The sequence below is a fragment of the Aulonocara stuartgranti genome, assembly GCF_965226115.1.
Source record: "Aulonocara stuartgranti genome assembly, chromosome: 7".
NCBI classification, from domain to species: Eukaryota; Metazoa; Chordata; class Actinopteri; order Cichliformes; family Cichlidae; genus Aulonocara; species Aulonocara stuartgranti.
The window spans coordinates 5873259-5897006 of record NC_138945.1 but is presented as its reverse complement, the minus strand read 5'-3'; the positions used below and the strand labels follow the sequence as shown (position 1 = coordinate 5897006).

Sequence of the window (23748 nt, the reverse complement as noted above, 5' to 3'; positions counted from 1 at the left end):
CTCTCAGCATCACTGTTACAGTCATGGAATCTGCTTTCCTGGAGGAGCTGCGAGAGGGATCGCATTTCTTTCATCTACAGACGGGAGCCGACGTGCGCGCTTACGCACGCAGCACACGGCATCCAAAAGACCTGAAACAGAATCGCATGAAAATCTGTGTTTGTACAGGAGAGTGTGCGTCACGGCAAGGGATGTGCATGCAGCAGAACACCTGGTGGGGCCTTCACTTTGTGCCAGTCACATTCCCCACACTCCGCAAGAAAGACAGACCTTCCCTTTAAATCCTCGAGTGGCCCAAAGGGGGGCTCAGGTCTCTGCTACCGAACAGTTTGGCAGCAGACAGTAGCGTCTCAATTACTATTCCTCCCCCGAAACACTCACACATGCTTATTTTAGACCCTTCGTGCCATTTTAATGGAGAAAGTTTTCTAAAGCTTTGTTGCCGGTTTTCCCATCTAATTGAAATAATACATTAATGCATTTAGCAGTTTGCCTAGCAAAACACCCATACTAGTTTCACATTTAAGCTCCCTTCCATATCAATTCTAAAGGAAACTTGAGACACGGCTCAGAGCAAATAAAATTAAAAAAATAAAAAATATCGAGGAATGTGTTTGGAAACTGCGTCCTGAAAACAGCACGGAAGCCAACTGTTCTACTTGCAGCTCCCACTGACCAGCTGGGTCAGGAGAAAAATATAGTAATGTGTGTGTTGAGATTCACAGAGCTGGAGGGTTATGGGAAAAGTCCTAACCTTGGAAGCTGTACTACTACTGTATATAACCACATCTGGCAGGGTGCATTCTGGGAAGCATGATAGAGGAAGTGGTTTACTTTGTATTGCCTTCCAAGCTCACTTCTGTCTCACAGTATATCCATATCAGCCTGCATTTCAAGGCCTGTTTCAGTCACAAACTAACGCAACAGATGAATGTCTGCAGCTTTTTTAATGCCTTTTCCTCCTACAGCAAGAGGAATAAAGTTTACGGTGCAAGGTCATACTGAAGTATCGTGTTCCTATTTTATGCAGTATGCACTTAAAGTTTACAAATGAATACAATTTGGGCCTCCAAGTCTCACCGCCCTGTAAGTGGAACCTACACCTGACAGCCCCTCCACACACACGTCCAAGTCTATTGACACCAAGCATTCATACACTGTATATTTCTATTCCCGAGTACTTGAATGAGTGACCTTTTAATTAGGTTAGTCATTTTAGTTGTGTCGGGTGTCCACAGTGATGATGTGATATGAAATACAAGAACACTTCAGAAGTAACACAAGGCTAGATCACTTATGGATAGTTATTTATGCACCGTATGCATACATTGTGTGTTTGTGATACCATCCTGATACATGTTAAAGGCATGTGTATGTGCACTTGTGCAAACTACAGAAAGGAAATGTGCGTTTAAAGAGTTTCTTTGAGACAAAAGAACCAGCTGCATCTAAAGGCTCCATGTCAGATTTTGTTTTTTTTATCCTTATCTCTAGATGATGTCAATGACAGTGGTATTCCTATCATAACTATCTAAGGAACACAGCACTGGCTGTGCATAGTACCCCACCCAGCAGGCTCTGTTTACAGGCAGCAGCCAGTTAGAAGACAGGTGGCTTAAAGGGAGCTTAAAACAGCTCGTTTCAGACTCAGGGTGAACTGAGAGACTGCACCAATGACCAAAGTAAGAGAAAGATTATTTTTAAGTTAATTTAGTACAAACTAAGCATACATAGAAAGAAAATACAAATCTAAAATGAATTTAAAAGCCATTTTCTACTTTTCAAACTGGTTTTGTAGGTCAGGGTTGACTCAGCGTGTGAACGTGTGTGTTGGGGGAATCTGTTTAATGTAATACTATCCCTCTTTGAGCCTCTGCTTAGTTAGCAGTTGATATCGGAGAGACGTCACAGTTTATTTTTTTCCACACCATGTGGACAGAACCTAAATAATTTGAGCTGCACTTGTCAAAGTGGGTTAAATGTCTTGATGCATGCTCAATCATCCAGGTAAGGAAACCCCAAAGCGTTGATTCTGTTCATGTGAATGGCAAAGCACAATCAAAGCTAAACAACAATTTGTTTCATTCACAAATAAAAAGACTATTTTGCATGATTACCTTGTTCCAGGCTTTACTATATACTTCAGATAAAAAACTATATGCTTTTACTATAACCATTGTTTCTTAAAGTAATGGAAAAACACTAAATGCATCCTATAAACACTTCATCGTGGCTCTTTGCACTGATTGTTCTGTATGTTAATGAATGCACAAAGTCAATACCTGTGGAGACTATTTCAGGCATAAAATAAATATATATCCAGAGGTTGTCCATTACATTAAATGGGCTGAGATGGCTCTGTAACGACATTTAAAGTGAGCACAGAGAAGGCCTGAGGGAATCTGTGTGGTTAAAAATCAAGGGCTTCCCTTCACTTAGTACTTATCTGAATCTTGTCTTTCAAGAAAAGCTGTTGCAGCATTATAAATCTTGACAGCAAGCTATATCAGCTGCTTTCAAAGTGACACACCCAGACAACACCCAGGGTTTGGGATTCCCAAATCCTTCACATCTCCAGGAAGTCAAAGGAGGTCAGAAATCAGAGCAAGTTTAGAGCTACGTCTGTTTACCTGATTGCAAACTGCACAAGATAACAAGTCCCTTAGTTACAAAGAACTGGAGCGTACAGGTGACAAGCAGAGCAGGAGAAATGTGTCCCTGGACTTCAAACAAAGCAACACTTCAGTCACAATGACAACACATCATTACCCATTATAACTGCACTTGCTGACTCTCAGTTTTCCTTTGTATCCTTTGGAAAACGTGTGATCTGTAACACTTCTCAGTTCATTTAAAACAATACAGAGTACACATTGCTCTTTCCCATGTGACTGATACCACGATCTCTGGTACAAATGAGCATCTTCCATACGTCACATACTTCGAAGAACTGGCTAGTTTCTGGATTTATAAGATGAAACGCTCCCAAACGTTACAACACTGGTGGTCATTTGTAAATGTAATGCAAAGCTGTATACTACTTTATGTTTCATTACACAGAATCCTACATTCATGTGGAGGAATAACTATAAGGAGCACTGACAGTAGATTAAAGCTTTTAACTTATAGAAATGATTTTTTTTATTTTTTGATTGATCAATCAATGGTCAACTTTCAGTTTGAAGGATTTGTGGACACTGTCACATTTTTTATAAATCTGAAATAATGTTAGAGTTTGAGGACTTGCTCAGTCAAGCAGCTGGCATGGGCACAGTCAATAACTGTATTATAAAAGGGACTGAGCTTTTGCAGCCTAAATAGCCAAGTTTTAGGATACTGACCTCAGCTGCTAGTCATGCGCCTTATAATCATCCTCCAGTCTCTAAATTCAGAGAGCATGATTTTTCTAGTTAATATCAAATTACTGGAACAAGACAAATGTCGAGCAAAGGTGGAAAACTGTGGAAAGAAACGTTTGAGTCAAAAACGGTCACTTGGTGAGTCAGTGAGTTAGCTCAGCAACTGCAGCAGCTCAAACTAGTCCTGCGAGTATAGTTACTAAATTAAAAAGCATCTAGATGCAAATATAAGATCCAGAGAAAGTAAAGCTACCCGTACCTGTGTTTAGAGCAGATTAGCCAACACATCTGATAGATGAATAAAGTCATCTACCATGAAAACTCACCGACTGTGGTCAGGTATTCTGAATGTAACGACTGTCTGCTTTCATTTGTTTTACATTATAAGTTTTGTGCTGCACGCTCAATCTGAAAGGATCATCTACTGAAATTTTGTCGGACACAGACTAAAGGACTAATTAACATCTGTACTTCTGGCGTTACCCATTACAGTTTAGTGGTGTAGTAGTAATGCTGGTGTATGCAACAGATTTTACCTGGGCAGGCAACCCAAGTGGCATATTTGGCAGCTAATCGATTGTGTGGTTTTGTTGTTGTACTCTTTAAAAAAATCTGTCAGAGAATGAAACTATTTGTGGTCAGTTTACAAAGAGACAGCGCTTTTGCTTTTATTTTGAAAGTTTTATTGTCTAGCAGTCCTAAGTATAATTCAAGAGCAGATCTTGTCTTATGTTAAGACTTGAACTAGAACCCAGAACCTGCATCAGGGGGAGAACCGATCCCTGCACCTTATCAAAACTATGGAGCAGAACATGACCGCTGTGGCCGGCTGCAGTCGGGGTTCGTTCTCGTTTCACTGGAGAGGCAGCTAAATATATCGCGCCATTTATTCATCACAAAGTAATTTGCAAATAAAATATTTCCAGGAAGCTTTATTCCCTCCCACCCTTGGGAACAAAGAGTTTGTGTTTTTGTGGAATAGGATATTCACAGAAACCAAAATTAGACACTTACATTTTATGCTTTTTGAAACTGACCTCTGAATGACAACAAAAGACTAATTGGAAACTCACTGACAGAATGACAAAGATGTATATTGAACCCAGTCTCCAACCCTCAATGACAGATGAGGTGTTCGAGCCTATTTTAATAATCTGCCACAAACAGTGTAAAAGCTTTTCAGTTGTAGGTCACAAGACTTTGTTTGAAAAAAATTAATTACTTGCCACGTAACAGAACTGTAGTTGTGTGAAGTTAATGGCCTGTCCAAGAGTGCTCTGAGAGAGGGATCAAAGCCGAGTCAACACGTTTCTACCCAGACAGACTGGATGCCAAAACAGAGCGAGAAATGACAGGGAAAAATACAAACTGGGGGTGTAGAGTTCAGAGAACTGAAATTTAAGGAATTTGAATCTGATTGGAGTGCAGGACTTGGCCAGGAGACAGCAGCAGGGATTGGTTATGAAAAACAGGAAATATGAACAGCTGGAACGTGTGGAGCTGCTGTCTTCAGAGACGCATCACACAAAAAGTGACTGCATCAGACCCTACACTAGCACAAAATGATCACAAATGAGTGAAAATTAAATAATGAAAGGACAAACACCTCTTAAAAATCTTACAGTTCGAGAGACACACACAAGCTAAAGCCATTAAAATGACCACACTAAACAGTGTCAATAAAACCTCCAGATGAAGATTTGATTTATTGCAGGGTTCCTGGATCCAACTGCATTAGGCTTACATTAGTATCATTTAGTATTAGTATCATTTCTAGCCATTCATTTAGTAAGAACTGAGCCAGTGAACTGAGCTCAACCTTCTGACTACGTAAGACTTGAAGGACAATTTCACAAGGAAAACAATTTCCCTTCTTCCTCCCATAAACCACTCACAGCCTTCTGTATTTCTAGTCCATTGTTAGCCTAAATCGCTGCTGTAAGATCAACAGATTGAATCCATCCGAGTTGGCAGTTCGTCTTGTAATCGGAAGGTTGCCGGTTCGAGCCACGGCTCGGACAGTCTTGGTCATTGTGTCCTTGGGCAAGACACTTCACCTACTGCCTACTGGTGTTGGCCAGAGGGGCCGATGGCGCGATATGGCAGCCTCGCCTCCGTAAGTCTGTTCCAGGGCAGCTGTAGCTACAACTGTAGCTGCCTCCACCAGTGTGTGAATGCGAGAGTGAATGAATAGTGTATTGTAAAAGCGCTTTGAGGGTCTCGAAAAGCGCTATATAAATGCAATCCATTATCATCATCATCATCTTGCATAATATAATAAGGAAAACAAAATGACAGTGAGTATAATTTACACATTCATCTGCGTAGCACCCAGTCCCCAACACCTACTTCCTAACTACCTGGTGCGTCATGAAAAGACTGTAAATAAAAGCTGGACATAGCCACTGCAAAAATCACTCATTGTGTTTGGAATCTGCAGTTAGACGTCTCAACATCAGCATTTTCACCATTTTGGAGCCAGAAGGGTCCATATTTAGTTATCAGCTAACGCTAGCAAGATGCATCCATAAATTGTGTAGCTGCAACACAGAGCAGTGCACCAGCTAGTAGAAGGTGAGCTACTATAGCAAAGAGGACGCTAAGATCAAAGGGTTACCATCTTTTGTTGAGTTCTTTTTATTATGTGGCCTCCTATTTCACATAAGCCTAGTTTGTTAGTATAAGAGGAAAAGAGACCCAGAAAGCAGCCTTGGTCCTGCTTTTTCCCCCCCTCACATTATTGCCATTAGGACAAAAACAGACAAATTTGCACAAGAGACATGAGACAGCTAACAAGGAGACACAATAATGTGTGTGTGCAGTTCAGACTTGTCCCATAGTAAGAAGTTGTTTTAGATTTTCATTTTATTCTTTACTCTCACTCAGCAGACGCTTTCTGAAGAACTAAAGAAACATACAAAGTCATTGCTGCTCACGCTGCTAAATGCCTTTCACAGGGACAATATCTTATAGGCACATCAGTTAAGCCCACATCTGAAAACGACACACCCATACTTAACCTACAGATAAGGAGCTCAAAGGGGGGCCAAACTCTTCGTCAGCTACATATTTGGTATCCCCTGGGTGGCAGACACAGTGAAGTGGGTCATTATGTAAAAGTACAGGATACAGGCAAAAAGGTATTTGTGCATTTGTGCAAGTAGACCTGCAAGTGTAAAATGAGTTAAATTAAGCAAAAGGTTTATATTGTTAAGCTCCTTAACAAAGACACATGGAGATACTGGAGATTCTGCTGCAACTTGGATCATGTGATCTGCCATTGGGTAAGTCACACATGTCATTTTAAATGTACACCAAGCAACAACTCTGAGGCCTATAAAATTAAGCCAGAAGTGCCAAAAACATTCGATCCTAGAATGGCCACTTGAGGCTTTTCAAGTGCCCACCTCCAAATCTGAAAAATAAAGCAAAAGCTATGATTCTTCTTCACTTTTTTAATTAGACAAAAGCCTAACACTACAACTATTATGCTAGCGTATGTACTTTATTAGACAACTCTTCCTGTTAACCATTTTATCATAGAAAATGGGGGGAAAACTAAAGATAAGATAAGATAACCTTTATTAGTCCCACACGTGGGAAATTTGTTTTGTCACAGCAGGAAGTGGACAGTGCAAAAGCAATTAAACAAAGGAATAAAGAACCAAGCAAATGTTATGATGATGTAACAAATTTACTGATATTCGTGCACACTAATTAAAGGGTTAAAAGGGTTCAATTTAAATCTGTGCTCTCAACAAGCGCTGTCCTACTGTATGCAGAGCTATCAACACACACTTAAAAATTAGTAGCAGTCCATTTACCCTGTGCAACATTAAGTTGTACTGAATCATTTCCCACTGTTTGAGTTTCTGGCAGAAAAACGAATCCATCTTTTATGTACAGTCTGTGATTTCTATCTGCAATTTCACAACCTTCCAAGGACAACCACAGGAAGAACAATGAGGTTGACACGTATCCTAGCACACAGTCGACAGCTCTCAGGTTCCAATTGTGATCTTGAGCATGTGCGTTCTGTCAGTCAGACCTATAACTGTACAGGACAACACCTGACCCCTCACTGCCATGTTTGTATTCCTCACCTACATGAAGCCCACAGACGTCAGGGGATACATGATTACACAATCCTGTGTTGCAGCGAGTTTGATTGACAATGAGTAAATTAACAAGAATGTATTCTAAAAGAATATATCAAAACAATTATTGAGCTTGTTCCAACACAGAATAGTTTTACCAGATTTACTAAAAGAGACTCACCTGTAAGAAAAGTGTGTTACATTTTCAGGTTTATAACGGCACATCTGAAACTACTGCTTCCTGTTGCATCTCAGAACTTCTTACATTCCCCAGTGTCCTCCTTAAGTATTGTATTTTAATACTGTCCAGGCCACACGAGTCAGAGATACCAAGAACTGTGTTTCTTGAGATATCATACACACGCTTATCACAGCTTAAGAATTTCACTTCTATAAGTTACCACAATGAAACCAATAGTGAGCATAAAGCAGAGGGGCCACATGAGGAACTGGGACTACTGTGGAGCGCCATACAAAGAAGCTGAACTCAGTTCTGCTCAATAATAATTGCATCTCTACACATTTATTCATGCATTTTTGGCCCATTTGACAAATTTTGTTGCCCTTCCAGCTCCAAGGATACAGCTGAACCTTTACAGCATAACTTCCATGATGGTAAAGTTCAGTCATATAGCATTTCAAACTGCTGCCGACTGAAACAAATACAGAGTTACAAACTGAAAGCAGGATAACAAAGTGCCACGAAAAAAGTAAAGAATCATATAGGAGTCCAGCAGACTGTTAGGCTCAGAGGATTGTGTCACCATATTGATTGATTTTTCAGGAAGTCTCAGTGAATTTTAAAAGAAAACAAAAAACCCCAGATATACTGACCAAAAGCATTCAGGAAAAAAACATGAATACAATCGGACCCATCATTGTTCCTTCTTCTCCTTACAGATGAAAAAAGGAACTACGTAAGGAAGAAAAAGGAAGTAAGATTTGCATCCAGTCTGGCTCATCACATGTAAATAAGGCAGCTGAAAGCTCCAAATATCCACAATTCAAATGCATGCAAATCCCTCCAGATTCATATGTACAGAAAAAGCAAAGTCACAAACCAAAATCAGATAACACCTGCTCTCAAACTCAGGCCGATGGGTTAGTGCCATCGTCGCACTTTGCAAACTACTAACAGAACAAAACACAGAAAATGTTTTTGCAAAAAACTGTAAAGATTTAGACTTTAAGTCACGAGCGAAAAATCTCTGAAAAACGCAAATAACTATTTTCTAATCTCTTTAAAAAGATGCACAGAGATATTTTATAGGAAATTTTTTTCAAGCCACCTAAAATCTTACAAAGGTAGACTGGGTCTGCATGTGAATGAAGCACTAAGATAATACCCAGCAGCAGTAACCAACTACTACATAATCCACATGATTTACTTGTTTACTTTTACTTCAGTGTTTCAGTACAAAAGAGCCGATTCTTTAGAGCTGATTAAAACTCAAAAGCTGTTATTCAGTGTTAACATGTTACATTTTGTACATACCATGAAGTGAAGAATGACACATGGTCCGAGAACTCTGAATGAGTTCTGCTCTTCAGAATTAACAGGGATATATATCAAGACCAAGATAAAGTCTGTATTCAACAGCCAGTCAATTTTCAGAGTTTAATTTGAAGAGCTGAAATTTCCTTTTAGGGATTTACTATACCACAATGGGTTTGTTTCTGTACATACAATCTACTAATAAAGGCATCGTGTTGTTAGTCCTCTTTGGTACAAAGGTTGCACCGAACAACAGGGGAGTGTTCGAACACTCAGTAAACAGCAATAAAACTAATCTGACTGTAAAAGGAAAGTCTTAGCGACATAAATTGCCTAAATTGGTATTGCTGAGACCAGAAGCATCGCAACATGTTCTGTGACATCAGGTGCTTTATTGACAAGGAACACCACAAAGGTGGCCGAAGGTAGTAGCAGGAAACGGCCCTTTGTTATGGAGTGTTTTCCAGTCTTATGGGACGACTGAAAGCCTTTTTCACCATGCAAACAATTCAGCTTCAGCTAATCTGACTTTTATTTACCTTCTTCTTCCTCCTCCTCCTATCTTCTAAAAGAATGACTGTAAATGAGATCAGCAGCAATTATTCCTCGGTGTGGAATCTTACAGATACTTGATCAATTTACATGATGGAACATGTCAGAAATATGCCCAGCAGCAGAAGCGCCAACAATAGCAGGGAGTTTACAGTGTGTAAACTGTAGTATTTATACAGCACTTGTCTCAAAAGGGGAAACCCTGTGATGTGATGAGCTAAGTGAGTTCAGCTGGTAAACCTGCATTCACGTGGATGTTGATGATTGCACAAGCTTTGTGTCAGACCAGGTGGCAGTGTAATTCAGCGTGCATCACAACAGCAAAACTTGCTCAAGAACTGCGTGAAAACCAAAAAGATCTCAATCTGATCAACACTGTGAGATGTGCTGGAAAAACAACTCTATGCAAGTCCCACCTCGCAACTGAAGCTGCGCTCAACACTCAACTGCTATCTGAAGAAGACACGACACATCTAATGAATGTTTTCACCGACTGCAGCAGATTGTGCTCTTTGATAGTCACAAGAGCACTAACGACTGATATAGACCACTACAGAAGCACAGAAGGCCTGAAGTGTGAAGCTTACATGGAAGTGCCTCCAAACCTGCAGTCTTTTTAGTGGCCAGCAGGGGGCGACTCCAAAAAAGACTTCAGAAGAAGTCTGAGAAACGGCCGTTTCTCTGGCTCACTTAGTTAATACTTTCCTGATAAGTTTGAGGGCTAAATCAACGGTTTTAAGTAATTAAAGAATCATGAATGCGTGCCATTTTGTAAATTGTGGACACAGAAAGGAAGATTAACCAGCTAACAATGTGTCAGACATATTAGCCAATGTGGGCTGTACTTTGTTTCTCAGGAACCGCCTCAGGCTTGTGCCGTCTTGTTCAAAACACCAAAAACCAACAGCTTAAATCAAGTGGGTGGCTTCAAGTTGGTCATGTCCATCACAACACAACACAAGACAACATAACACTGGAAATTCTGCCGGTGGACAATCCCACAAATAAAAAGCAAATACGTAATGTCACAACATGAATTTACCATGTTGTGAAAAGGTTTCAAAATAATGAGTTTCTTTGCATTGGTCGGGGGAGCATCAAGTAAAGAATTACATAAAGTAATCGCACATGGAGAATTAAAAATCCATTTCCCAACACAAGCCTGCTTCAAGTAAAACTTCAGCTGCTAAAAAATAAACAGAAGCGCTTTCAAGTAAATTAGTACACACAAGTAAGTCAAACGTTTTAGTGTCAAAAGTTGGGAACCAAAGAACACATTTATACATTTACCATAATATTACTTTTGTTATTTGTACACCAAATAATAGTACATTTGTGGAATTTCGTGCCTTCTTATTGGGTTGGAACCATCAGTTGTGTTGTGGAGAAGTCGGGTTGGTACACAGCCAACAGCCCTATTTGACAACTGTTAGAATTCATATTATGGCGAGAACCAATCAGCTAAGTAAAGAGAAACAACAGTCCATCATTACTTTAAGAACTGAAGGTCAGTCAGTCAGAAAATTACTCAAACCTTGTCCCCAAGTGCAGTTGCAAAAACCATCAAGCACTAGGACGAAACTGGCTCACATGAGGACCGATCCAGGAAAGGAAGACCCAGAGTACCCTCTGCTGCTGAGGATAAATTCAGAGTCACCAGCCTCAGAAATCACAAGCTAACAGCACCTCAGATTAGAGCCCAGATAAATGCCACACAGAGCTCCAGTAGCAGACACATCTCTACATCAGCTGTTCAGAGGAGACTTTATGGTCAAATAGCTGCTAAGAAACCAAGACTAAGGAAAAGCACCAAGCAGAGGAGATTTGTTTGGGCCAAGAAACACAAGGAATCGACATTAGACCAATGGAAATCTGTGCTTTGGTCTGATGAGTCCAAATTTGAGATCTTTTGTTCCACCTGCTGTGTCTTTGTGTGACACAGAAAAGGTGACCGGATGGTCTCTACATGCATCGTTCCCATCGTTCCCATCGTGAAGCATGGAGGAGGTGTGATGGCGTAGAGGTGCTTTGCTGGTGACGCTGTTGGGGATTTATTCAAATTTGAAGGCTACCACCACAGCATCCTGCAGTGACATGCAAACCACCCCATCTGGTTTGCGTTTAGTTGGACCATCATTTAACTTTGAGGAGGACAATGACCCGAAACACACCTCCAGGCTGTGTGCGGGCTATTTGACCAAGAAGGAGACTGATGAGGTGCTGAACCAGATAGCCTGGCCTTCACAGTCACCTGACCCAAACCCAGATTATTTGGGATGAGATGGACCACAGAGTGAAGGCGAATGGGCCAACAAGTGCTCAGCATCTCTGGAAACTCCTTCAAGACTGTTGGAAAACCATTTCAGGTTTTTTAGGACCTCATGAAGCTCATCAAGAGAATGCCAAGAGGGTGCAAAGCAGTAATCAAAGCAAAGGGTGGCAATTTTCAAGAATATAAAGCATGTTTTGAGTTATTTCACACTTTTTTGTTTACTGCATAATTCCATGTGCGTTCATTCATAGTTTTGATGCCTTCAGTGAGAATCTACAGTGTAAATAGTTGTGAAAATAAATAAATAAACCATCAAATGAGAAGGTGTGCCCAAACTTCGGACTGGTAGTGTACATGTTTAGCCTGATCAAAATGTGCAAACACAGAGATTCTGTTCAGTTTACTTCTTACAAACATTTAGCAAAATGTCTCTTCCTGTGTTTGTTCATCTTCTCCTGGGCAACACCAACTGCACTGACTCTCAGTTGTAAAGATGTTTTTCAGAAGTCTTAAGAAGAGATGACTTGCTTTGATTGTTCTTAAGAATTAAGACTGGAAGCGCTACACACAGTGCATGACTTTATTTCCCAACTGTTAACACAGACTGGGCTTGATCAGTCGTCACATCCAAATCGCATTCGCAATCGGCCCGACAGTCGTTAAATGTGCGCCCAGCTTTAGAGGACTTAAAGGATCTACTGCTAATGTCTCGGTGCCTGATACCACAGGAGACCATCAGAGAGTTTGCTGAAAGCTGTTATTGCACGAAGGGGACCCACGCAACTTTAAGGAGGTGGTAATATTAAAAGAGTGCTGTACATCACAAATGAATGACAAATGTCATAAACTGAAATGTTGCCTATCCATGCCCCTTATCCTTCCAACTATTATTGCACAATTAGCTCACAAGTAGAGCATCACAGATGAGTCGCATCTTAGTGGTGAGTCGAGCCTGATTCAGTCCCAAAGGCTACTGCAAATTGGCTTCAATGCCATATGTTTGTTTGTACTGAGCAAAGCTTTAATTGGTTCGTGTGAGCCCTGAAATCAAACCCTTAATCCTCACGGGATTAACACTGCACACTGTTGAGGTTTAAGGCTTGATTATGTCCACAACTTGCAGGCAGTTGTGACATTAAATGCCAGACAGTATGTCCACACTTAAAAGGAAGTGAATGACAAGCTTTCAGTAAATTATTTGCAAGGGTCCAACATCAAAGCATCTGTAGACATGATAACGCTGCAGTAAATACTAATTTAGACCCATTTAAAATATGTAGAGAGTAAATTTAAGACCACAACTTATGGAAGGATTTAGACCCATATGTCCTGCAGAGGTATAGGATTTTGCAGGCTAAGAATTAGACCTGTGGACTGCTGCTGTACAGTAGCCCTGCCAAACTTAGCTCTGTGTTATAAGGCAACTCAAACCTCAAGAACCACACAGCTCTGAACTTTGACTGGAAATAAGATAAGATGCTTTGGAGCTACAAAAAATAAATAAATAAAGGCATGAAGGTGAAAAAAGTGAAGCAGTTACCACCAATATCAGTCCAAACCTACAAGCTGCAGGCTATATTCTTTAGTAATCTTAAATATCATGCGCTTAACCAATTTAAGTTCTCAGCATAACCTTAGAAAAACCCTCTGACACACTCAAACTAAACTTGGCCTCTCTCATTTGATAGCAGCACCTCTGGTCAGCCAGTGACAGTGACGCCTGGCTCCCTGGTGTATTTTTGTCTCGCTGCCCCCCGTAGCTGATATGTGCAGTGGCACCCCCTTATAAGTCAAATGTTCATTCCAGGAAGTGAACGCTTGTGCAACAGCTTTTTTCCTTTCCCCACTGGCATCAGGGGAAAAAGGAAACACCAGTTTAAAAAGGGCTGAGATTAACATCTGAAGGGTTGGCATCAGGATGTGAAGATGAAAGTCTATGGAAAAAAAACTTCCACAGACTGTTACTGTCACATTTAGGTCAGTTAGGATTTACTGAAAGAAAAGGAATCTCTGCCAAGGCCATAAAAAGGGAATCTAAACAACAAATGACAAATTTCAGTGCCACCAATTAAAGGACAAAAGGTTAAAGGTTTTATTTTTTTAAATCTCCCAGTAGGCCAAGGGCAAAACCAGCATTCATGTATAATAGTGCTTCACACTATGAAGCCTAATACAGTGGAATTGGACTCCCAGTGTAAGACAAGAGACAGCTGACAACCATAACAGCAACCTGTCCAGCAAACCAACCAGAGGGGCAACACGAGAGGGAAAGGGTGGGGAAAAGAAGCAAGTGGATTGTCCACTAATAATTTAAAAAGGATAAAATGTTAAACCTGGAAACGTGGAGCGTGCTCGTTGGAGCAAAAGGATACACAGAGAATGCATGAGTAACATTAAACGTTCATTTAGTTTGTTGGTAACAGATTTGAGTCAGCTGCTGTGGGTAGTACAGAGTGTGGAAATGCTGAATTTAAAATTTGGTTTCCTTGTTCAGCAGACAAAAACACCAACAACAAATAAAATCTGGAAGATTGAGAACAAAGCAAAATGTGAGATTCAGAACAAATACCAAATAATAATTTGCCTCGTCTATACACAGGTTTGTTTGTTTTGTTTTTTTAACGTTTACCCACCACTTGTGACAGACCCAGCCAACGATATTGGTAAATGCTATCTTATCTGCCGCCAAGCCAATATCAGTCAGCAAAGCCAACAACATGAAAGCACTTCGAGTGTTCAACCGAGTACAAAGACACTATATTAAGTACCAGTCTACCTCACCATCAGCTAATTTATCAGTGCATTTTCCACTTAGTGTTGCCACTGGGATGTCTCTACAACTTTGTGTGGCTGCAGACGGGTCCGTGGTTCCTACTGATGTGACAATCTCAACTCCTGCTGTGGAGTTTGTTTCATTTCACCTGAAATCAACTCTTTTCTGAAGTTCTGCACAGGAGCACAGCCAACAACAAATATTTTCCTCCCTGCAATTACTCGTGTTCAGAACAGTCATTTAGGACTTATCTAATTCCTGCATCTCTGACTTTTTAGGCCTCCATGGTGACCAAGCTGCTTCTGACCAACACTCACATTAAAAGCTGTAAGCTACTTGCAATAGGTGCTACTAACAGCGTACGAAAAGTTGGCTCCCAGCTTTGTTTTTCTCCTCAAGTCCAACAACCGAGAACAGTCTCTTCACACCATGGCGTGGTTATGTAAAAATGGAGCGCGTAAATCTTTATTGTAATGATACTAATCCAGTTTTTTGTTGTTTTTTTTAGAAGAAGAATAAACTGAGTGTAATTCTGTCCAACTACTGAAACATTAATCCACAACAACTGGGCGGTTCTCAAATGAAACTAGTCATCGGTGCCTGATTGAATTTCACATCTCAGAGGACAGAAGGAAAAACACCTCACTACAAAAGTTTTAATGCACCTACACTTGTTGGAAACTTCAGCAAATTAGTAAACCTCTTTCCTGTATGTCTGATGGGAGAAGGGTCCATATGTTAGTCTCCACTATAGAAACTTCTCTGCTTTCAACAATATAAAGCCTTGCAAAGGCTCTTGCTCAAACTCAGTTGTAAAACCTCAAATTTAATGTCTTTCTGGCTATAAATAATTGCAAGAACAGAGAGAAAAAAGATAAAGATAATAAACGACATAAATATGGCATTTAATTGATGTATGGAAATTGTGTTGATTCATATAAATGCATTCAAATGTTAAAGAGCAATTCTATAACAGGCCACGCACATTATTTATTTTCTCGACAGATTTCAAAATAAAAGTTTAACTTCTTCCTTTTTTCAGATTCTCGGTGATTTGAGCTTGTTCTTGTCATGCCACCTGTTGCGCGCTTGCGACGTGTTAAGTTGCAGCAAATGCTAAATAATTTACCAACAGCAGCAACAGCAAAGCCTCATAAATGAGGGGGCTCAAGATCCGACTTGTCAGCAAAGTCACCAAAATATAAACCCGTGTTAACCTGCCATCCCCGTATGTGTGTCTGTGGGTGTGTGGTAATAGTGTGGGACTGTTGCTAAATAAATAAATTACCTGCAGTTTCTTACCAGCACCTTTAATGTATTAAACAGAGTAAGGAAGACTGTTGCGGTGAAAGTTAAACATACGAGGCGTTTAAAACCAGCATTCGTGATTAGCGCTCAGTGGTGCGTTCGCTGTCAGATACTCACACCGGAGACTCCATGAAGCCCAGCGGCCGGTGAAATGTCAGAGGTCCCGCCGCAGTCCTCCACGGCTAACAACGCTCAGCTTTCGGCCGTGGAGACGCGGCTTTATGTACTCCGTGGGCGGTTAACAGTGCAGCGCGTCCGTGTCTGCAACCTGCTCCTCACAGCACAGTCACCGTATCAGCACCGATCCCCGCGACGAGCGTCTAGTTAAGAGCGAGACTACAGAGCGAGGTTAGCACTTCCGGTTACTGCCCCCCCCCGCCCCGAGGCACACAAAAACCTCAACTAGGCAACTTGGAAAGAGATTCATTACACAGAAGTGTGAAGTTCACTGTTACACTCCGAATTTAAAAGGTTTAAAAATAAACATTCAATACCTTCAACAACTTGTGACGATGTGAGCTCCACTTTATTATAACATAATATGAAAATACTGCAGGGTCCTCCTAATGAAGAAAATACTTTTGTCTTTTTATGCAAATGTACTGTTTATAAGATTGGGGAAACCTGCAGTCAGCTGAGACTGAAGAAGTCACTTGGATGAGTGATAAAAAGTTTCTCCCACTGAAAATGCTACGTCCGGATGAACAGAAATAAACTTTTGGAGACTTTTTTCTTTTGTGTGCAATATCTTCTGCCACAGTCTGTCTGAGCTGGGTTTAAAAACATATATGAAATTACATTCTTGTTTCAATTTGCATCACATATGGAAATAAATGGTTGAATGGGCTGCTATTGGCACGTTTCTACTCAGTTTGACCAAATCAAATACAAATTCAAGTCTCATTTACCCAATAATACACACATTCATACAGGGCTTTTATCTAACATTTCCTCACACTCTGATGGATACACTCTGAGTTGAGTATCTTTGATACATGAACTGGAAAGGCTGAGATCAATCAGCTGTCCTTGTTATTGATGGATGATCCGCTTTACCACCTTACCAACAGCTGGGTCAAATAAAGGCTGGGTTATGGGAGAGATTGGAAATGCTCCACCGAAATGATTTATTGCATTGAATCGTATGACTATGTCTGCAAATGTTCTGAAAAACTCAAAACAATCTCAATTTAAAAATATTAAAAATATATATTTTTTCCATCTTGACTGATATCTTAGAGGAATAGGCTGACTATAATTTAAAATAGTAATTTCTGTTTTTTTTCTGCAAAAACAATGCATATTTTGTTAATGTTAACAAATCACAACCTTAAATATTTAGCCAATCAAATATCTATTATACAAGTCTATAAACTCAGCTACATAGTTAATATTTTTCATTAATTAAAAAGACACAGCTCTACTTGCTGCAGTTTTAGAGTTCTTACATGGAAGCCCCATTTTTGACAAGTAAAAATAATCACCAATGTCAGAAGTTTGGGCAAGAACACTTTATCCAAGGTAATTTAAAGACATTGCTGTCCTTACAGAGTTTATTTACACCAAAAAGTTTTTCCATAAAGCTTTCCTAGATAATGTAAATATTATATGCCAGCAATGTTAACACTTAAATGTAAATTGGGCACATGGCATTAAATCTACAGGTTCAGACTTTTATTTTGAAATTGAATTTGCTTTGTACAGTTTCCTGTATCTCGGCTACCTTGACACAGAAAAAGGCGGGTCTTCCAGCGTCTCCAATCATATCTAATGGGGAACTGAGTGTTAAATTCAAATGTATTTTTCTCACCTTGCATTTAAATCACAGAGGAAACCAAAAGTAACGCAAGTACAACAAAGACTTCTGTAGTACTCGCTATACTTATAGCGCAATACTAAAATAATGTAATCAGCTATTGATTTTAAATAGCAGAAGGAAAATGTAATAATAATAATATTAATAATAGCAAAAACAACAATGGTCTTTCTTGGCTAACCTACTTTCCTGTGGAAGGGAAACTGAACTTACCAAATAAAGCTCTCCTACACTTGTTCATATTGTGTCATGCAATACATATATCACATATTTTAGCATTGAAGATATCTTACAGGTTGTGTCATCTTACCGAGATGACAACTCACACACTAGAAGCTACCGAACACATTCCTCTTGACATTGTCACCTTTATATTTCCAGCTTTCAGCGGTCAGACTCTCTCCCTGCGATGCTTGGTCCTGCTCTGCCATCAGGTGGTGGAAAACTGCTATATCATCCTGATAGAGCGCAGTGTGTGTGTTATCCTAACAGAGCAAATATTAAATCAAGCGACAGGGACTTCTGGATTACACAAAATGACCACTGTGAAGTTTGGGTGGATGTGTATTAATAAAATAGTCGATTCACTATCACAATTCCATAACAGGTATCTCCTCAGAGACTTTGTATCCAGTTATGCAAACAGGTGAGAGGAACCTTTTGATGCCATTAGATTATCCTCACAATGTCAACACGTGTTCTTTGAAAGAACACAATCATATTGTCAGTTGCTGGATCTCCAAAATCCATTAAACTGACCGCCTCATCAGCTCAGCACCTTGAGTTTTTACAAATGTCAGTGATGATGCCAGTGTGGAGGTTTTTAAACCTTATTGAAATCTCACTCCTCAACTTTAAGCCAGATTTTCTTAACTAACCACCTGATCAGGCTAATGGTGTTTTTACAAGGGCTGCTCTTCTTTAATGATGTTATAGCCAAACAAAACTACACTTTGTACACGTGTGCTCATAAACATATTGGATATTTCTTCCTTTTCTCCTCCATCCTGCCCACGTTTCCAATCAGATGTGTCAGCAGCCTGTGCACAATTTGCAGGAGGCCCATTAACCACTTCAGGCTCCACAGAGTCTGACGTTAGTTCATCTTCCAGTGGAGGCGGTGCTGTGATTTGATCATCGTCCTGACAGTGGGTATGAGTTTGTGTCTGCTGTACCAGTGGATTGGATATTTTATGGACTAAAGACTTTTGCTAAAGTTAAAGTTACAGAGTTTACCTCTTTATTGGCTTCTTTTAAATAGTCTGTGATTGCTTTGTTTTTCCAACAGTTATACTGCAGGATCTCATTTTCCTTCTTCAGTGTCTCCAACACTGACTGTGAAATAAACATATGATTGGTTTTCTCAGTTTTCCTTATATTATTATAGTGTCTTTGCCTTACAATATAAAGCACCTTGAAGCAACTGTTGTTATGATTTAGTGCTATAGCTTTTGATACGTCTAATAGCTTCTTAAACATGTCATCTTTCTTAAACAAGTTATAAAATATCACTTTGGTAACTGATAGATTATGACCAGTTGTATTCACAGAGCAATAAAACAGTAATGGATAATAAGGGGGAGCTCAACATACCTGCAGTGGCTTATTACAGCAACTTGTCATTAATTAATTGTAGACACCAGGAATTTTGAAATAATCTCTTGATATACTCACTACCTGAGCCATCAATAGTGAAAGCATGAGGAACTGTTTCTCTACTGAGATTAAAAATCCATTGCTGCACGATCATTTCTGCTGTTGCTTTGGAAATCCCATGCACAGTCCTCTTTGTTTTGGAGAAAGAAGACATGGCTGATTTTAGGTGGTTTAACTTCAGCTGTCTGTGAAGGTTCTCAGTCATCCAGGTCATCGTAGTCTAAGGAGCTTGCAAATAAAAGCGTCTGGACTTCTTTAAGTTGCTTGAAGACGTTTCACCTCTCATTCGAGAAGCTTCTTCAGTTCTAAGGGTCAAATGGTGGAGAGTCCCAGATTTAAACCCAGTGGGAGTTTCCCCCTCAAAGAGGGACAAAGGACCCCTGATGATCCTCTACCTAATCACATGAGCCAAGGTTTCGGGTGAGCTCATTGTGAACTTTATAAACGCCTGGATTCTGGATTCCAGATATTGAAAGCATGTAGAATATCTATGCTGTTACTGTGTGTGTGTGTGTGTGTGTGTGCGTGCGTGCGTGCGTGTGTGTGTGTGTGTGTGTGTGTGTGTGTGTGTAAATCACAATAACAGGCTCTCGTGTAGATGCAGTGCTGTGTGTACTACTGGTTTCTGATTTGTGTTTGCTACAAAGAAAACAACAACAGCTGTAACACGTTGTTTTTGTAGAATTTATCACATCAATGGCGATATATATTTAAAAAAGTAAATATTAATAAAGAATGCAATCAGTGATTTTCTTGCACTGATAATGTACACTCAAGTATAATTATGACTTTACATCACTAGATGGCAGTGTTTGATTATAGAAAAAATAATAATAAAGCGAAGCTAAACATAAAATGGACATTTTCCCCCCACGTTGTTTGGTTGTTTTTAGCTGTTTGCAATTTCGGATGTTACTGTCTCAACCTCTTAAAGATAAATTAATTGTTATTATTATTATTATTATTATTATTATTATTATTATTATTATTATTATTATTATTCAATAATATTATTATTTTATTTCAAATTTCCGATTTTTAATTTAAATTTACTTATTGTTTATAATATTTTGCACAGTCAAGGAGCAGTTCAGGAAGCATTTCCCTGTGTGTTGTACTTGTATGACTCTATGAATCTTGAAATCTCGTATTATTACTATTACTATTATTACTATTATTCTCATTATTATTACTATTATTAGTAGTAGTGGTATCACTCCCCCTCTTTTCCCTTAAATGCAGAGCACATATTTCAGGTTCAGGCAATGTGAAGAACCTTTTGGACAAACGTTTGAGTTTGGAGTCTTAAAACCAAATCGTTATCCGGATTACCACAGATCGATGCCTCGCTGCGTTCATGAATATCGGAGACATCACTTGTAGGATAATGAGGCTAAAATCTTTGGCTTATCATTTGAATAAAACACAACAGCAACTTTGACTAGTACTGCACAGTATTACAATCATCATTGGTATTTGTTGGATCCAAGAAGAAAAGATACAAGTACTACAATTAGATGGTTCCTTTTCATTCTCAACTATGAGCGCACTGCGAAACATATCATAATGTTCAATGTAGATCTAAAAGAGAGAGAAATAGTTTCAGGAGTTCCGAGGAGCTCGTAAAGGCATCGTGCGTATCACATGGCAGGTGATAGAGCTGAGGGAGCTGGCGCTACAGTGCAGCGCAGAGTACACACAGACAGACAGTTAACACAGGTCAGGGCACCTTGCGCGCACGACTGCTGTATGTACGCGTAATGGCGCGTTTGTGCCCTCTCACTTTATCTTCAAGCGTCTCCCAGAAACGCAGTTAAAGGATTTGTTTGGACTGCGCGTCAGAGGGTCGCACAACGTGAGTAACATGACTTTAATGTAGTAGTTTCCCCGCATCTCTAATACATTTAAACTCCAACTTATTTTTGTGTGAAAATAGCTTTTTCATTTCGGTAATTACATTTTACAAGTTGTTGTTTTGCTGCAACAAAAAAAGCACCAAATATTTGACAAGTTGTCTAATTCCTGAGTAATTAGCGTTCAATATGTGCGAGTTAAAGTGCGGCTAATGTTTTTGTCTTCTTTTACTTAAAAGTGAATTTGTGGTCCGAGGTTCGCAGATAGTGCTTATGGTGGCACTCAGTTATGTCAGGAGAGACTTCAGCACAGCCTGTATTTCAAATATTGTATTAAGTCTTAAAAATGCTTCAGTGATAATCCTGCTGGGGTTGTGCTGCGAGCATATCAGCCTTTCTATTAAGAGTAATTGGGACATAAGGTTGAATGGGACAGTATAAGTATACATGGTTTGTTTTCTTCCTTGTACATGCAAAATGACAACTTCTTTTGTTAAGGCGGAGCTCTGAAACCAAATAATGAAAAATAAATGTGCAAGCTGTTGTGGCATACACGGGTGGGCGGGGCTAGCTTCAAACAGAAAAGCATAGGCTGAGGAACTTAGCATACGCATAAAGGTAATATGCTGCTGTTGCTGCTGCCGTAAAAAGGTATTACATAGGTATTTTTGATTGGTCCTTTCACCTTACTAACTTCGCAGTAGAGACGAACTTTGCATTTTGCAGATCAGTGACCTCCGACACCCAGTCACTCAGATCTTCTACAGAATGTAGTGATGAAGTCTGTATTCTGAGTCACTACATGGCACAAATGCATGACACACCTAACAGACGTGGGTACTTTAAAAACCCTCACCTCGCCCACTGAGGGCCGTAACAGTACCATGACAGTACCCAGCTATTTCCACTAGTAAGTGATTTCCTGTGAAAGTGAGGCAGTTTTATACCGTAATGACTGTGGACAGAAATATGATAGAAAAAAAAGCAAAATTATGTCAAAGTAAAGGACAAGTATGACACAAACTGTGCAACATGCTGTAAGTTTCTAGCAAAGCTGAAATAAGTAGTCAAATGTTCGGTCCCAACAGGGAGATGTTACGAAAATAGCGCTTTGGGTCTTTTTACACAAAAAGGGTTTGGTGTGCTTTCTTGGAGTATGATCTGCTCTTAATTCCAGCTCAAATAGATGCTAAACCTCTTCATCTTTACAGAATATCACATAGTGGGCTGAAGCTTTTCTTAGAATTTACAACAAGAAAGTTTACACAAGCCAGAAATTCCAAAATCGTCCCCGTCACCCTTAATTTTGCCTACATTGTATATCCCATTATATATATTTTTCTACATAACAACAAAATGCAACATGGTCTGTTGGAGACAACATGGTAGTTTCACTGTGACACGGGTGTTTCTCCGCTTGCTTGCTCAGTCATGTACTGTCAGCTCGGAGCTATTAAATGATGTTTAGTTGCACCGACACATGCTGTGTAATTGCAGATCATCAATTTCTGACAGCGTGAGTAAAATGGAAAGGGGGCGGGTGAAAGAGGGGGGACGCTGATATGCTAACAGCAGAATATCAAGGTTGATGTGTGGCCCCCCTTCGCTGAAGCATCTGTTCCATCTAAGGCTGGAGACAGAGTACACACACACACACACACACACACATGCACGCATAAACATCAGAGACATGAGAGAGCTGAAGGAGCCTCCTGCCAGTGAATACATCAGGCCGGTGCCTCCTTTCTGTTGCAAATCTCATTTTAAAAAGAGACGGAGTTGAAAGGCATCATTGCCGCTGACGACAGTGAACTGATTAACGCTGCTGAGGTTGGCACTTGGGTGGCATTAGCACACGGAAACAGAAGAAATGCACACAGGAGCTCGGCTGAAGTGGCAGTTGATAAAAGCCCTAAATTGGTAACATTTATTGTTGCAACAGTTTATTTTTGACAATAGCGCTCATCGGCTTGTCGTGATAGGTTTACGCAGGGTGCACACACACTGGGTCAAGCAGATGATGGCACTCATTTCTGTGATCAAAGCTGCTCGTCTAAGTCCCAGAGTGGCCATGTTCAGATGATTGCTCTGTCATCTTTACAGCCGCTGCCGTCCACGGCTATGGTGTAGTTCCACTGCTGCTTAGAGGGAGAGACAAAGGAGAAGAGGAGAGATATGGGTGAGAGGAATGAAAGCGAAATAGCAAAAAGAGGAAAAGCGTAGAAACCTGAAAAGACAAAGTCAGGCTGTTAATCTTGCTGAAGTGAAGGAGTGAAAGAAAAGTGTCAGAGAGAGAAAGAGGAGAAACTCTGGCTTGTCCGAGGCGATCTTTGGCTTTCTTTGTCGAGGAATGTGAAGAGGTGTTAGAGAACAGCAGAGGCTAGATGCTGCTCATGCTGTGTTGTCCCATTTAAGAGAAAATAAAGTAGTAAGAAATTTGCGGATTCCAGGAGGAATAAGCAGAGCAGAAAGAAGGTAAACGAAAGGATTAGGTTTTTCTTTGGTTTTTCAGCCGTTATTTTGCTCCTTCTCAAATCCTCGCTGCAGCAACGCAGTGTGCAAGGGAT

General features: G+C 40.1%; 2 protein-coding genes across 5 annotated transcripts in view; one reads left to right on the top strand and one right to left on the bottom strand.

Moving 5' to 3' along the window:
- The window catches only part of mical2b (microtubule associated monooxygenase, calponin and LIM domain containing 2b), a 61588-nt gene extending 45367 nt beyond the window's left edge, over window positions 1-16221 (bottom strand). For all 4 annotated transcript variants that reach the window (XM_082540088.1, XM_082540089.1, XM_082540090.1 and 1 more), the window contains exon 1: window positions 15974-16221. The gene's annotated coding sequence lies outside the window, so the exon portion shown is untranslated. The remainder of the gene's footprint in view (window positions 1-15973) is intronic.
- Window positions 16222-20994: 4773 nt separating this feature from the next.
- ppfibp2b (PPFIA binding protein 2b) overlaps window positions 20995-23748 on the top strand; it is a 92081-nt gene continuing 89327 nt past the window's right edge. Inside the window, 1 exon segment of the mRNA XM_082541130.1 lies at window positions 20995-21183. The gene's annotated coding sequence lies outside the window, so the exon portion shown is untranslated.